This window comes from Tasmannia lanceolata, unplaced genomic scaffold (assembly GCF_043159265.1).
Source record: "Tasmannia lanceolata isolate RefF3 unplaced genomic scaffold, GAP_Taslan_0.1 ptg000011l, whole genome shotgun sequence".
NCBI classification, from domain to species: domain Eukaryota; kingdom Viridiplantae; phylum Streptophyta; class Magnoliopsida; order Canellales; family Winteraceae; genus Tasmannia; species Tasmannia lanceolata.
The window spans coordinates 20,899,347-20,914,892 of NW_027518688.1; positions in this window are offsets into that span (position 1 = coordinate 20,899,347).

Consider the following 15,546-nt stretch of genomic DNA (forward strand, 5'->3'; position numbering starts at 1 on the left):
TCCAAGACAGGTGGTGGCCTCTGTATGGACCAGGTCTCATACCTAAGGAGGGCAGGTGGAAGTCCCTGATTGGTCCAGGTGTCATACCTAGTAGGGACAGGTGTTGGCCTTCCAACGGTCCTTGTGAGGGCCACGTGCCAGCAGCCAATTGGATACTGAGTTCGGACCCATCAGTGCTGAGTCCGGATTCCATCAGTACTGAGTCCGGACCCCATCAGTTGCCCCTTGGTTCTTCGAGCCATGAGAGTGGCTAGAAGAAGCAAAGAGAAGGTAAAGACAGCGTCTGACCGGCCTCAAGGCCTCTGGGCGGCTCAGGCCGGACTCAGATTCAGCTAGGAGGAATCGTGGCCGGACAGGAGCCTCCGGGCGCCCTGGCCTGGCCTTGAAGTTTGGCCTGAAGGAGCACGGCCGGGCAGAAGGCTTTCGGTTATCTAGTACGGCCAAATTTTGGACCAGAAGTCTGGCCGGCCAGGCTTCCTGGGCGTCTTAGCCGGGCGTAATTGGTTCATGCGGTTCATGCGATCCTGTCCGGCTAAGGCTGTGGACGGCCAGCCGGGCAGGTCTTTTGCCTTCTAGCGCTTTTGTCGTCTAGCGAATGCGCCATATCCTGTCCGGCCGGCCGGACAGGTCTTTTGTCTTCTAGCGCTTTTGTCGTCTAGCGAATGCGCCATATCCTGTCCGGCCAGCCGGACAGGTCTTTTGTCATCTAGCGCATTGTCGTCTAGCGATTGCGCCATATCCTGTCCGGCCAACCGGACAGGTCTTTTGTCATCTAGCGCTTTTGTCGTCTAGCGAATGCGCCATATCCTGTCCGGCCAGCCGCACAGGTCTTTTGTCATCTAGCGCTTTTGTCGTCTAGCGATTGCGTCATATCCTGTCCGGCTAAGGCTGTGGACGGCCAGCCGGGCAGGTCTTTTGCCTTCTAGCGCTTTTGTCGTCTAGCGAATGCGCCATATCCTGTCCGGCCAGCCGGACAAGTCTTTTGCCTTCTAGCGCTTTTGTCGTCTAGCGAATGCGCCATATCCTGTCCGGCCAGCCGGACAGGTCTTTTGCCTTCTAGCGCTTTTGTCGTCTAGCGAATGCGCCATATCCTGTCCGGCCAGCCGGACAGGTCTTTTGTCTTCTAGCGCATTGTCGTCTAGCGATTGCGCCATATCCTGTCCGGCTAAGGCTGTGGACGGCCAGCCGGGCAGGTCTTTTGTCTTCTAGCGCTTTTGTCGTCTAGCGAATGCGCCATATCCTGTCCGGCCAGCCGGACAGGTCTTTTGTCATCCAGCGCATTGTCGTCTAGCGATTGCGCCATATCCTGTCCGGCCAACCGGACAGGTCTTTTGTCATCTAGCGCTTTTGTCGTCTAGCGAATGCGCCATATCCTGTCCGGCCAGCCGGACAGGTCTTTTGTCATCTAGCGCTTTTGTCGTCTAGCGATTGCGCCATATCCTGTCCGGCTAAGGCTGTGGACGGCCAGCCGGGCAGGTCTTTTGCCTTCTAGCGCTTTTGTCGTCTAGCGAATGCGCCATATCCTGTCCGGCCAGCCGGACAGGTCTTTTGCCTTCTAGCGCTTTTGTCGTCTAGCGAATGCGCCATATCCTGTCCAGCCAGCCGGACAGGTCTTTTGTCTTCTAGCGCATTGTCGTCTAGCGATTGCGCCATATCCTGTCCGGCTAAGGCTGTGGACGGCCAGCCGGGCAGGTCTTTTGTCTTCTAGCGCTTTGGAACCTGTGCCTTGTATTTAATGCGGACGGCGCATTTAATGCGAACGGCGCATTTAATGCGGCAGGTGACGTGGCGCACTCCGGCTGGCGGGAAAAGGGCGGGATTTTTCCCGCTCTTCCCAGCCTCTCTATATATATCGAAGTTTACTCTTCATTATTTACTTTTCATCTTTTACTCTCCTCCTCTTCTGCTCGGCTATTCAAGTTTTCTGCCCGCTTCGAATCAGTGAGCCCGGAGATCTTCGTCCAACACTTCAGTTCGGTAATCTCTTTTAGCTTTTCTTTTCTTCCCTTTTTAATGTCTAGCACTAGTTCGGAGACGGACTCTAGCTCAAAGGAGTCCGGTTCGACCAGTACCACTACGGGGTCCGGGGCGTCAGAGAGGGCGATGCCGGCCTCACCTATGGAGGCCGGTGTTGAGGACGAAGAGATAGTAATCGTACTAGACGAGGAGAGCGGTGAGGAAGTGATTGTGGACTTAGACACAATCCCGGTTCGTGGGGACGGACCGGACCGGGTAGAAACCAGCGACGATGAAGAAGACGTTGAAACGGCAGCTCCTCGCTCGCCGCGCATGCCTGTCAAGGTGATAGCGGAGGCACGGATGGAAGCCAACCCACAGTATAACATCGGGGCCCTGTACGAGGTGAACCATCTGTGGTCGGGCAAACTTCAGACCGTCAGGGACAAATACTGTATTCCTGGTCGGTACATTTTGAGGGCGGCCGTTGAAGGGGACCGGGCCAGCAACGATAGCGTAGACCTCTGCCTATATGAAGAGGCCTTACGGGCCGGACTTAGGCTCCCCTTCCACCCCTTTTTTGTTGACGTACTGAATTATTACGGGCTGGCGGTTACACAGGTCGTCCCAAACTCTTGGAGAACGCTGGTCGGCTTCTTGTATCTTCTGGGGGTCCGGCTCCGTAGGAACCCCACCGTGCCCGTCTTCAGGATGTGTGCGCACCTGAAGAGGCATAAGGACGGCGGCTGGATCTATATCAGCCAGAGGCCCGAAGTGAGAATGATCACTGGGATACCTACTTCCATTCACACATGGAAGAACAGGTTTTTCTACGTAAAGGACACCGAGCCGGGCTCCCACTGGCCGTTCTCATTAGAATGGAGAACGTCGGACACTCTTCTCCTTAGTAAGAAACCAGCCCTTGAGGACTCTGACCACATGACCTTCGCTCTGATCAAAGAAGAGCTCAAGCGAGGTCAAATACACTGCTCAGAATTCGAAGAGGAGGCCAAGCTGGTAGCGCTCGGGGTCAGTCGTGCGACGCCGGCACGTATGTAGACTTTTTAGGCCAGCACTTTATTTTCCTGAACTGTTCTTCAATTTTTCATAGTTCTGACTGCGTTCCGTTCTCTCTCGCAGAAATGGTGAAGCAGATGTCCCTGTTGGACAGAATCAAGCAGACCTCCCAAGCGTCCTCAGCGCAGGAGCAGCCCCAAGCCAAGGGCAAGAAGAGGAAGGTACCGGAGTCGACTCCGCCGATGGTCGCACTGGCTAAGCCTCTGAAAAGCAGCCGGGCGATGCATAAGCTTGCCCTATCGAGCCGGGCAGATACCACGGGTCAGAGCTCCAGGTCTGGAGGGATGACAGGGCCGCAACACGGTGGGGCAGTTCTGGGCATTGCTGCCGCCACGACGGTTGGAGGCGACAACGTCTTCCGCCCGAACTGGGCCGTGCAGAAAACGGACACCGGTCTGGGGGATACCCGGATGGCCACGGAATTGATGTACAAGGGCGTCCTCCCACGCGACCGGTTAGAAGTCGAGAAAGAGGTGCCGGAGACCTGCGAAGCGGCAATCAGCTCCGCCCTCTATCAACTCCAAGTCTACTCGAGGGACATGGCTAAGAAACGATATATCTTCTCTGAGACGATCACAAAGATCGAGTCCGAGAAGGCCCAGCTCCAGAAAGAGAACAGCGAGCTTACCGAAGCCGTCCAGATCAAAGAAGCCGAACTCAACAGCTTACAGGACGAACTGCAGAGAGTCAAGAACCAGGCCGTGCAGGATCTCCTAATTTCGACGGAGAGGGCCGGAAAGAAGGAGAAGGCGGCCGTGGAGAAGGCCGTGAAGGAGACCGAGGAGAGGAAGGAGGCTCAGCACTTCGACTTGGGCCTCCAGGCCTATAGGGCGGGTTTCCTTCTCTGCTCCGAGCAGGTGAAGAGGCTTCACCCCGGCGTTTCCCTGGACGGACTGACCGTTCCGTATGCACCTCCGGAGGGGGAGGATGACGAAGAGGAAGACGAACCGGACTCCTCCCGGCCTGTTGAGATGGATGCGGAGGTGACTGTGGCCGCAGTCTCCTCTATTGAGGTCGGCGAGCTTGCAACCCTCACTCCTACAGAGGTCGTCACCGAGGGAGTGGCCGACGAGGAGGCCTGAGTAGCAGCCCTCTTGCTCCTATCTTTCTTTTTGGTGGCATGTTTTTTTTTTTTTGCACGGTTCGTAAGGCCCATTCTTTGTAAGCCAGCTCGGCGAAGAGAGCAATTTTGTAATATGAATACTATGAATACAAATACACTTTTGTTCAACTGTTTGTACGGCCTTCTTGTTTTTTGTACGCATAATATCTGTGCTGCTTCCTTCTCTTTCTGTCGAGCCGGAGTGGTTGTCCGTCGTTGACCGAGAGGGTCTGTGGGCCATTTACAACGAGCCGGAGTGAACCACTTCAACCCCACTTCAACGACCGAGAAGGTCTACAAGCACCGAGCTGGGAGCTAAGTATGCAAACACTTAGATTCTTTGGAAGTGGTTTCCACTGCGGGCGTCCTCGGCTAGAACTGATCTCCAAGCCCCTAGGATGAGCCGGAGTGCACCACTACTGCTCGTCCTGAGTCTGCGAGAACCGAGCTGGGAACTTGGTACGCAAACACTTAGAAAATATTTGAAGGTGGTTTCCACTGCGGGCGTCCTCGGCTGGAACTGATCTCCAAGCCACTAGGATGAGCCGGAGTGCACCACTACTGCTCGTCCTGAATCTGCGAGAACCGAGCTGGGAGCTTGGTATGCAAACACTTAGGATATATTTGAAGGTGGTTTCCACTGCGGGCGTCCTCGGCTGGAACTGATCTCCAAGCCAGGATGAGCCGGAGTGCACAACTACTGCTCGTCCTGAGTCTGCGAGAACCGAGCTGGGAGCTTGGTATGCAAACACTTAGGATATATTTGAAGGTGGTTTCCATTGCGGGCGTCCTCGGCTGGAACTGATCTCCAAGCCAGGATGAGCCGGAGTGCACCACTACTGCTCGTCCTAAGTCTGCAAGAACCGAGCTGGGAGCTTGGTATGCAAACACTTAGGATATATTTCAAGCTGGTTTCCACTGCGGGCGTCCTCGGCTGGAACTGATCTCCAAGCCACTAGGATGAGCCGGAGTGGTCCAGTACTGCTCGTCCTGAGTCTGCGAGAACCGAGCTGGGAGCTTGGTATGCAAACACTTAGGATATATTTGAAGGTGGTTTCCACTGCGGGCGTCCTCGGCTGGAACTGATCTCCAAGCCAGGATGAGTCGGAGTGCACCACTACTGCTTGTCCTAAGTCTGCAAGAACCGAGCTGGGAGCTTGGTATGCAAACACTTAGGAAATATTTGAAGGTGGTTTCCACTGCGGGCGTCCTCGGCTGGAACTGATCTCCAAGCCAGGATGAGCCGGAGTGCACCACTACTGCTCGTCCTAAGTCTGCAAGAACCGAGCTGGGAGCTTGGTATGCAAACACTTAGGAAATATTTGAAGGTGGTTTCCACTGCGGGCGTCCTCGGCTGGAACTGATCTCCAAGCCAGGATGAGCCGGAGTGCACCACTACTGCTCGTCCTAAGTCTGCAAGAACCGAGCTGGGAGCTTGGTATGCAAACACTTAGGATATATTTCAAGCTGGTTTCCACTGCGGGCGTCCTCGGCTGGAACTGATCTCCAAGCCACTAGGATGAGCCGGAGTGGTCCAGTACTGCTCGTCCTGAGTCTGCGAGAACCGAGCTGGGAGCTTGGTATGCAAACACTTAGGATATATTTGAAGGTGGTTTCCACTGCGGGCGTCCTCGGCTGGAACTGATCTCCAAGCCAGGATGAGCCGGAGTGCACCACTACTGCTCGTCCTAAGTCTGCAAGAACCGAGCTGGGAGCTTGGTATGCAAACACTTAGGAAATATTTGAAGGTGGTTTCCACTGCGGGCGTCCTCGGCTGGAACTGATCTCCAAGCCAGGATGAGCCGGAGTGCACCACTACTGCTCGTCCTAAGTCTGCAAGAACCGAGCTGGGAGCTTGGTATGCAAACACTTAGGAAATATTTGAAGGTGGTTTCCACTGCGGGCGTCCTCGGCTGGAACTGATCTCCAAGCCACTAGGATGAGCCGGAGTGCACCACTACTGCTCGTCCTAAGTCTGCAAGAACCGAGCTGGGAGCTTGGTATGCAAACACTTAGGATATATTTCAAGGTGGTTTCCACTGCGGGCGTCCTCGGCTGGAACTGATCTCCAAGCCACTAGGATGAGCCGGAGTGGTCCAGTGCTGTATGTTGGTGTTTATATAAGTGACTCAAAGAGGGACACTTGTTCGGGAAACTTATTTTATTCATTTCGGAACTTGAGTAACTACAGCAGTTCTTTACAAGTGTACGAAGGCAAACAAAATTACTGATAGTAGATCCGAAGATTTCTAGAATTCCAGGCGTGCGGTAGCATCTGTTCGTCAAGGGACTCTAGCCGATAGCTTCCTGGGCGGACGACTTCTTTGACTCGGTACGGCCCCTCCCAGGTCGGAGAGAGCTTGCCTACTCTTCTTGGCTGGGAGACGGAGGCCTTCCTCAGGACTAGGTGGCCGGCACAGAATTCTCTTGGTCGGATCTTGACGTCATGATATCTAGACACTTTCTGCTTATAGGCCGCGGCCCTGATTTGAAACTCCTCACGAACTTCTTCAAGCAAGTCAAGGTTGGCACGGAGTCCGTCCCCGTTGAGCTGCTCATTGAAATGGACGATCCTTGGGGAGGGGACGCCGATGTCAACCGGGATCACTGCTTCTGTTCCGAAGGAAAGATTGAAGGGCGACTCGCCTGTAGCAGTGCGCGGAGTAGTCCGATACGCCCAGAGCACACGATACAGTTCGTCAGCCCAACGCCCGGCCTTGCCATCCAGTCTCTTCTTTATCCCCTGCAACAGGGTCCTGTTCGTCACCTCTGTCTGCCCATTCGTCTGGGGATGTGCCACAGATGTGAACCTCTGCTCTATCTGCAGGTCTGAACAAAACTTTCGAAAGTTCCTTGAGTCGAACTGCTTGCCATTATCCGTTATGAGGACCCGGGGGATTCCGAACCTGCACACTACTGATTTTCAGAAGAAGTTCTGTACATTCTGCTCTGTGATCTTGGCCAGAGGCTCTGCTTCTACCCACTTGGTGAAATAATCGATGGTGACAACGACGAACTCACGGCCTCCAGAGGCCGGCGGGAAGGGGCCCAGAATATCCATTCCCCAGACTGCAAAGGGAAGAGGACTGATGATCGGGGCCATCGGAACGGGGGGCTGGTGGACGGCCGGAGAGAACTTCTGGCACTTCTCACACTTTTTCACAAGGCTCAGAGCATCCTTCCTCAATGTAGGCCAGTACAGACCTCTCAGGAGGACTTTAATGGCGAGGGCCTTGCCCCCGAGGTGCTCTCCGCAGATTCCTTCATGGGTTTCCTGCAGGGCTAACAAGGCATCACTGGGGCGGAGACACTTTAGATACGGGAGGGTATACGACCTCTTGTACAGAGTCTCGCCGTCCAGTGAAAACCTTGCTGCCCGCTGCATGACCTTACGGGCCTCCTTTTTCTCTCCCGGGAGCTCTTCGCTGCGCAGATACCTGATGATCTCATCCATCCAGCACGGCTCATCGTCGATCTGCATTACTACGACGGACTGGCCATCGATACTGGACCTCTTCAGGAACTCCATGCGAATTTCTCTGAGAGCGGTGTAACCTGACGCTGCAAGCTTCGATAGCACATCCGCCTTTACATTCTCTGTTCGGGGGACTCTGACGACCTCGAAGCTCTTGAACTTATCAGCCAGACTGCGAACCCTTCCCAAGTACTTGATCATCCGCTCTTCACGGGCTTCATATACCCCCTGGATCTGACAGACGACCAGCTGTGAATCGCAGTACGCCTTCAATCTCTGAGCACGGGTCTGCACAGCGAGATTCATTCCGGCTATGAGCGCTTCATATTCTGCTTCATTGTTGGACGCACGGAAACCAAACCTCAGGGCATAATTCAGGACGAAATCCTCTGGTCCAGTGAGAACTAGTCCTGCACCACACCCTGTCTTGTTCAATGACCCGTCCACATACACTTCCCAGAGCGGCTCTTCCAAATCCAGATGCGCGCTGACGGACTCAGTCCCGTGGGGCGGGGCTGCTCTGGACTCGATTCGCGGCTCGTATACAGCCAGCTCTGCTTCTGGAGAAGGTACTGCTACCAACCCGGGATCTGGATCTGGAACTGTACACTCAGCTATGAAGTCTACGAGAATCTGAGCTTTGATTGCCGGCCTGGGCAGATACTTGATATCAAACTCGCTGAGCTCCACGGCCCACTTGACAAGTCGGCCTGAAGTGTCTGGCCGGTGGAGGATCTGTCTGAGGGGCTGTCCTGTCAAGACCCTGATCGTGTGCGCCTGGAAGTACGGCCTTAGCTTCCTGGCCGCCATAATGAGGGCGTACACGAGCTTCTCTACTCGCTGATATCTGGTCTCTGCATCGTGGAGGACCTTGCTGACATAGTAGATCGGCTTTTGCTGGTTAGACTCTTCTCTGATCAGCACTGCTGCAACTGCCGAGGGTCCCGCTGAGAGATACAGAATCAGCTCTTCTCCTGGCTCTAGCATGGACAACAAAGGGGGAGAGGATAAGTACTGCTTCAGCTCCTCGAACGCTGCTTGACATTCCGGAGTCCAGGGCGCGGTTTTTATTCCTTTGACCGCGTTGAAGAACGGGAGGCATCTTTCGGCGGACTTGGAAATAAACCGCCCCAGGGCTGCCACCAGCCCGGTCAGCCGCTGCACTTCTCTGATACTATTGGGAGGAGTCAGCTCCATTACTGCCTTGATCTTCTCTGGATTTGCCTCTATTCCTCTCTGGCTTACCATGAAGCCCAGGAATTTGCCTGCCCCGACGCTAAACGTATACTTAGTCGGATTAAGCTTCATGTTGTGTTCCCTCAAGACTTGGAAGGCCTCTTTGAGGTCCGTGACGTGGTCGGAAGCACTTCTGCTCTTCACTAGCATATCATCAACGTAGACCTCCATGTTCCGGCCGATCTGATTTATGAACAACTTGTTGACGAGCCGCTGGTAAGTGGCTCCTGCATTCTTCAGTCCGAAAGGCATCACCCGATAGCAATAGGTCCCCTGGTCAGTCACAAACGATGTCTTCGGGATGTCTGACTCGTACATTCTGATCTGATTATATCATGAGAAAGCATCCATGAAACTGAGCAGCTCATGACCTGCAGTAGCGTCAATGAGCTGATCTATTTTTGGGAGTGGGTAGCTGTCCTTTGGGCAGGCCTTATTCAGGTCTGTGAAGTCTATACAGGTCCTCCACTTCCCATTGGACTTTTTTACCATCACCACATTCGCGAGCCAGTCCGGGTACTGGATCTCGCGGACGAAATCGGCCTTCAAAAGCCTCTCCACTTCTTCTCTGATGGCTCTCCGCCTTTCTGGTGCAAAATGCCTCCGCTTTTGCTTCACGGGCTTGCAGGTCTGATCCACACCGAGCTCATGGGTGCTAATTGACGGGTCGATGCCGGGCATGTCTGAAGGAGTCCAGGCAAAGACATCTGCATTGGCTCTGAGGAACTGAGCAAGATCCTGCTGGGCGGCCTCTGGCAGGGCAGAGCCGATCTGGACAATCCTCTGTTCGTCATCGTTGCTCAATTGGATAGAAATGAGGTCTTCGGCCGGCTCGTTGACTGTGATCTGCGCTTCATCTCTCAGATCATACAGCTCGATTGGCAAAGACTCAGACGCATTCTTCCCTCTCAGCGCCGCCGCATAGCACCGTCTCGATTGGGGCTGATCCCCTCTGACTTCACCTACGCCTCCTGGCGTAATGAACTTCATCTTCTGATGATAAGCGGAGGGAATAGCTCGGAGGAGGTTCTGGCCAGGGCGTCCTAGAATGGCATTATAGGCCGACTTGGCCTTCACCACCAGGAAGGTCACCATGGCGAAGGACTGGCAGGGCGGCTCCCCGATAAGAACTGGAAGCTCAATCTGTCCTTCAACCTTGTCAACTTCTCCTGAGAACCCGAACAGATCAGAGTTGGCCGGCTTCAGACGGTCAGTTCCGATCAACATCTGCTCGAAGGCATGGTAGTAGAGGATGTCTGCGGAGCTCCCGTTGTCGACCAAGATCTTCTTCATTTCCCAGTTCGCCACCAGCATGGTGACGACCAGGGCATCATCATGTGGGAGGATGAGACCGTCAAGATCTGCTTCTGAAAAGGATATCTCATTTTCTGGCTTGGCCTTCTTGCTGCAGGCATGGACGGCGTTGACCTGCCGGGCATAAGTCCTGCGGGCCGATGAAGAGGTCCCTCCCGCGGTCGGCCCTCCTGAAATGGTACCAATAACACCATGAGGTTGAGGTTGAGGTTGAGGTACCTGAGGAGGGAGAATGGCCGGGGCAGGAGCTTGGATGCGGTCGCCCAGAGGTTGGGCGTCTCGGGGGCTTCTATCTCTGGGCCTCGGGTTGTCCTGGCGCTCCCTTCTGTTGTCATTATTTTTTAAGTACCTTCCAAGGTACCCTCTGCTTATCAGCTGCTCGATCTCCTCCTTCAGATGAATGCATGCATTGGTGTCATGGCCGTGACTCTTATGGAACCGGCAATACCTGGACATATCTTGCGTGCCCGCCTCTGATGTCTGCTTCTTCGGCCATCGGATGAAGTCTTCCTTCCGAATGGCTGCCAAGATTTGGGCCCTGGATGCGGTGAGCGGGGTGTAGCGCTCCCTCGGCGGGGGGCTCCTCTCCTTCCGGGGCCGGGGGGAGCTCCTTTCCTTCCGGGGCGGGCTGCTCTCCTTCCTCTGAGGCCTGTCTTCCCTACGTTGCTTGGCAGGGTTCTTCTCCTCGGGTCTTCTCTTGCTGACGGAATCCAGGGCGGCGAGAGTTTCCTCGACGGAGATGTACTCTTCCGCCCCGGTCATCAGATCTGCCAGGGACTGCGGATTGCGCCGGGCAACTGCTCGTCTGAAGTCAGTTGACCGGGCTCCGGCCAGAAAAGCATTCGTTGCCGCGGAGGGACCCAGGTTGGGTACCTGCAGGGCCTCCCTGTTGAACCGGCCAACGAACGTTTTCAAGGCCTCACCGTCTCCCTGTCTCAGGGCCATCAGTGAAGCTGTTGTCTTTCGAGGTCTTCTGCTGCTCATGAAATGTCGGGCCAGGTCATCCCCGAAGTCGTCGAAATTGTCCACAGACTTGGGCTTCAGCCGCGAGTACCAGTCTCTCGCGGCTCCAGTTAATGTGGTGGGGAGTGCCCTGCAAAGGAATCCATCCGACGCCCCGTGGAGAAGCATTGTGGTTCTGAAGGTCTGCAGATGATCCACGGGGTCGGTGGTCCCATCGTATTGCGGGATCTGCGGCATCTTGAAGCCCACGGGGACTGCCGCATCGAGTACTCTGTCTGTGAAAGGAGGATTGCTACTGAAGATCCTCGAAGCAGGGCGGCCATGATCTCTGGCCAGCTCTTCGATTCTATTGTCGATCTTCTGGATCCTCAGTAACATTGGATCATCCCTCTTTTCGGCCTGACGGGCAGGTCTGCTCCTTATGGCTGATGGGCTCATTGCAGAACCGGACTGGCTGAGTGGACTCCTTCGCCGGTGCCGCGATCCCTCTCCGTGCGTGGGGTCTCTCTTACTGCCACGTTTCTGCACGGAGGGAGATCGTGACCGGTGATGCTGACGAGGCTCGGGACGCACGTTCCTGTCCCGCGAGCGATGGTCTTTTCTTGTGGAGTGACGAGTCTGGTCCCGGGGTGGAGGCGTGCGTTCTCTGCGGGAGCTCTCTCCCCTCTGAACGGGTCGAGAAACTTCGACTGGGTGTTGCTGGAGTGCGGGGGCCGCATTCCTGAACTGCGCAACTACAGCAGTCATTTCATGAAAAAGGGCCCGCATCTCCCTTGGGGTCGGGGTAGGGTCTGAGCGGTCCGAGCGAGGCGAAGTCCGCTCCACGGCCGCCCCGACCTCTACCTGCGAGGCCAGTCGCTCACTTCGTCCTTCGCGGGGGGCCGTAGCCCGGGTAGCCCGAGAAGTCGGAGGTGCTCGCTTGCCGGTCTGTCCTACCATTGTTTCTTGAGATAAGATGTCGAACAGCTTTTTGTTGCGGCCGTCCCACGGATGGCGCCAAATCTGTTAGGTCTAAAATTGGTAACAGGTTATGGTAGGACTGGATGGTCCGAGCTAACAAGTCACAGCTGAAGGGCTGGTTGAGTCCTGCGCTGCACAAGGGTACAGACAAGAAAGAAAAGGGTCAGAGGACCAACCCGGAGTGATACTCCGGACGGGCGCTTCGACACTCAAGTCAGTATGAGCAGGAGTGCAGAGCAATGTCAGAGCAAAAGCTTAGAGTTTTGATTCTCAGATTTCAGGACCCTCACCTTAGTACAAGTGAAGGCTATTTATAGTGATTCTGAGCCACCTGTCTAGGACAGGTGGTAGTTCTGAGCCACCTGTCCAAGACAGGTGGTGGCCTCTGTATGGACCAGGTCTCATACCTAAGGAGGGCAGGTGGAAGTCCCTGATTAGTCCAGGTGTCATACCTAGTAGGGACAGGTGTTGGCCTTCCAACGGTCCTTGTGAGGGCCACGTGCCAGCAGCCAATTGGATACTGAGTTCGGACCCATCAGTGCTGAGTCCGGATTCCATCAGTACTGAGTCCGGACCCCATCAAGCATGGTTTTAATTTCGACCGAATTTCGGATTTCGGTGGAGACCAACACCGAAATTGACCAAAACCGAAACGGTGATTTATTTAGGCCGAAATTTCGGTTTTTCCGAAATTTGACCAAAAAAAACTGTTTTTTAATATTAATTTAATATTTTACCGAAATTTAATGATAAATAAAATAATCATTTCGGGTTATGTACCAGATTTCGACCGAAATTTTGAAATTCCTTGGTCCGAAACCGGTACCGAAACCGAAATTTTAAACCTTGCCTAAGAGAGCCTTTAAAACAATAAATCACATAAGTTGTTAATTTTAAAGTGTATTTTTTGGTTAGCTTTTATTTTAATTTTATTTTGAGAGATGTAGTAAGGAGCAAGGTTTAAAATTTCGGTTTCGGTACCGGTTTTGGACCAAGGAATTTCAAAATTTCGATCGAAATCTGGTACATAACCCGAAATGATTATTTTATTTAATATTAAATTTCGGCCGAAATTATCGAAATTTCTGTAAAACATTAAATTAATATTAAAAAAACAGTTTTTTTTTGGGTCAAATTTCGGAAAAATCGAAATTCCGAAATTTCAGCCAAAATAAATGACCGTTTCGGTTTTGGTCAATTTCAGTGTCGGTCTCCACCGAAATCCGAAATTTCAGATTTCGGTCGAAATTTAAAACCATGGTAAGGAGAAATATGTATTTTGTGTCTATGGGCATTTTGGTCTTTTGTTGGCCTAGCTTGCACATGTGTGAGCCACACATGTTTGCTCCATCTTTTCCCACTACCTACCTATTTCAAATTCAAACCCTTACTTGGAACTCCAAACCCATAACTTCCCTGAGCATTTAAGACACCATTTTCCCATACCCACTACCACTTACCTAAGCTATTTTCTCTTTACTTTCCTTGACCAAGCCTATTCTCATTAACTTTATTTTGGTAGAGATTCTCCACGACCTAAACCCCCATTGATGCTTTATTGAAGCTCTCTTGTGTGCAAGCTTTCCTCTTGAAGCTTTCTTCTTTTTATTGTTCTTTATCTTTTAGTGTTGTTCTTTCTATCATATATTGAAGCACGTCTCTTTTGGGCATTGTTTTTATTCTACTTGGTTGTTCATTTTGGGCTAGTGTAAACTTTGATTTCACTATTTAAGAAGATGAATTTCCGGTGTTGTGAAATCCGTCTTTCTCTATATGAGTAAATCTCATTCATGTGACATTTATATGATCTAAACTCTTCATTTGGTAGGCCTTATTTTAGAGATGAGATGGATACCCTGATTGGATGAGCACAAACTTTTTTTTTTCTTTGAAATTGCAATATTTTAATAATGAAGAAAAACTCACAACCGAGGAGGTTGAGAGAACTAGGAGAACAGAAAGAAACGAACAAGCAAGAGCACAATCATAATCAAGGGGTAAGTAGTCGAATATCTCTAGTGTTGAGTGATCAACTTCGGCACAAGCAAGACAATTTGCCTCTCCATTACCCGACCTACAAGTATGGTCAAACCGGACCGAGTGGTGCTCTGTAGTATCCAAGATCTCATCTAACATCCCTGAGAACCACCAAGGATGAGGATGCCACAATTATGTGATCAATAGCTTATAAATGAACAGCTAAAAAAATTGAATAAGGGGTCTGCGTTCAAGTATTGTGATCGAATGGTTAACGATGTCTGGCTTTAGTGATTTTCATGCTATGTCATCTACAAGTCAAGGGGTATCAGATGAAGGATTTAGATTATGCTGACATAATGTGGGTGGGGCGAGGTCTAGGTCGAATGACATGATTTAGGCTCCACATTCGACTGTCCTTATGGCAAATTCACACTGAATAAACAATCCTAAGCCTTCCGATGGGCGATTTTCGCTAAGATTGCTTTAATTTTCTAACTAATTTCAATTTTGCAGGCTACTAGTACGATTGTGTTGTATCATCTGATTGGAGCATATTTTTCCCAATGGCAGATTTATCATCATACCATTTGGGTCTTTACATGAAATTCGGGTGGTGTAGATGAATGTGAATAAGCACAATTAAGAAGGATTTTATTTAGAGTTCCCACAAGGAGGCTCTAGCATTTTCCTCCATTGTTTTGGAGAAGATTTGATCATATGCATAAAATTGCAAAATAATATAAGTGCCATATGAATGGCACTCTAGGATGGGGCCTACTCAAATGAAACCAAAATAAGGGAAGTGATATATTCACCCCCTTTTCCTCTCTGGGCCACCCCCACTAGTGTATTTATGACTTGGGGCACGTTCGACTAGCATGAGTTTTTTTCATGATAAATCGGGATCTCCAAGTGGAGATGAGCTAGAGGGTGAAGTCTCTACAAGTCTGGAAACTAGTGCTTCCGGTGATGATCGGATTTGGAGTAGAGATTTTTGTTTCCGGATTTTAATTTAGCCACTTCTACCGCTTGGAGACACTAGTTTCCTGTATTTTGTTTCCTGATTTGTAGCCACTTCACCCTCATCTCCATTTGGAGACACTGATTTATCATGAAAAACAATTCTTGGTAGCCAAATGTGCCCTCAGTACTCTTTTTACACTACAGAGGCTTTGCCCCGGGAATAAGAGGTGAATAAAAATGGGCGAATATATCACTTCCCCATTATACTTAATTCAAGAAATGATTTATTTGCCCCATTTTCTTCCCTAGTCCCACCCCTTGTAGTGTTAAAAGATTAGTCATAAATGCACTAAAGGGAGTGGAGCGGGGAAGAAAAGGGTGCAAATATATCACTTCCCATTAATTCCACCAAGTATGTGGTCCCCATTTTATTAGAAAAATCAAGTTGTATTTATTTGTTTTTCAGTAATATTGATTACATTGATGTTGTGTTGTTGCTATTATTATTAGTGTAATGCTA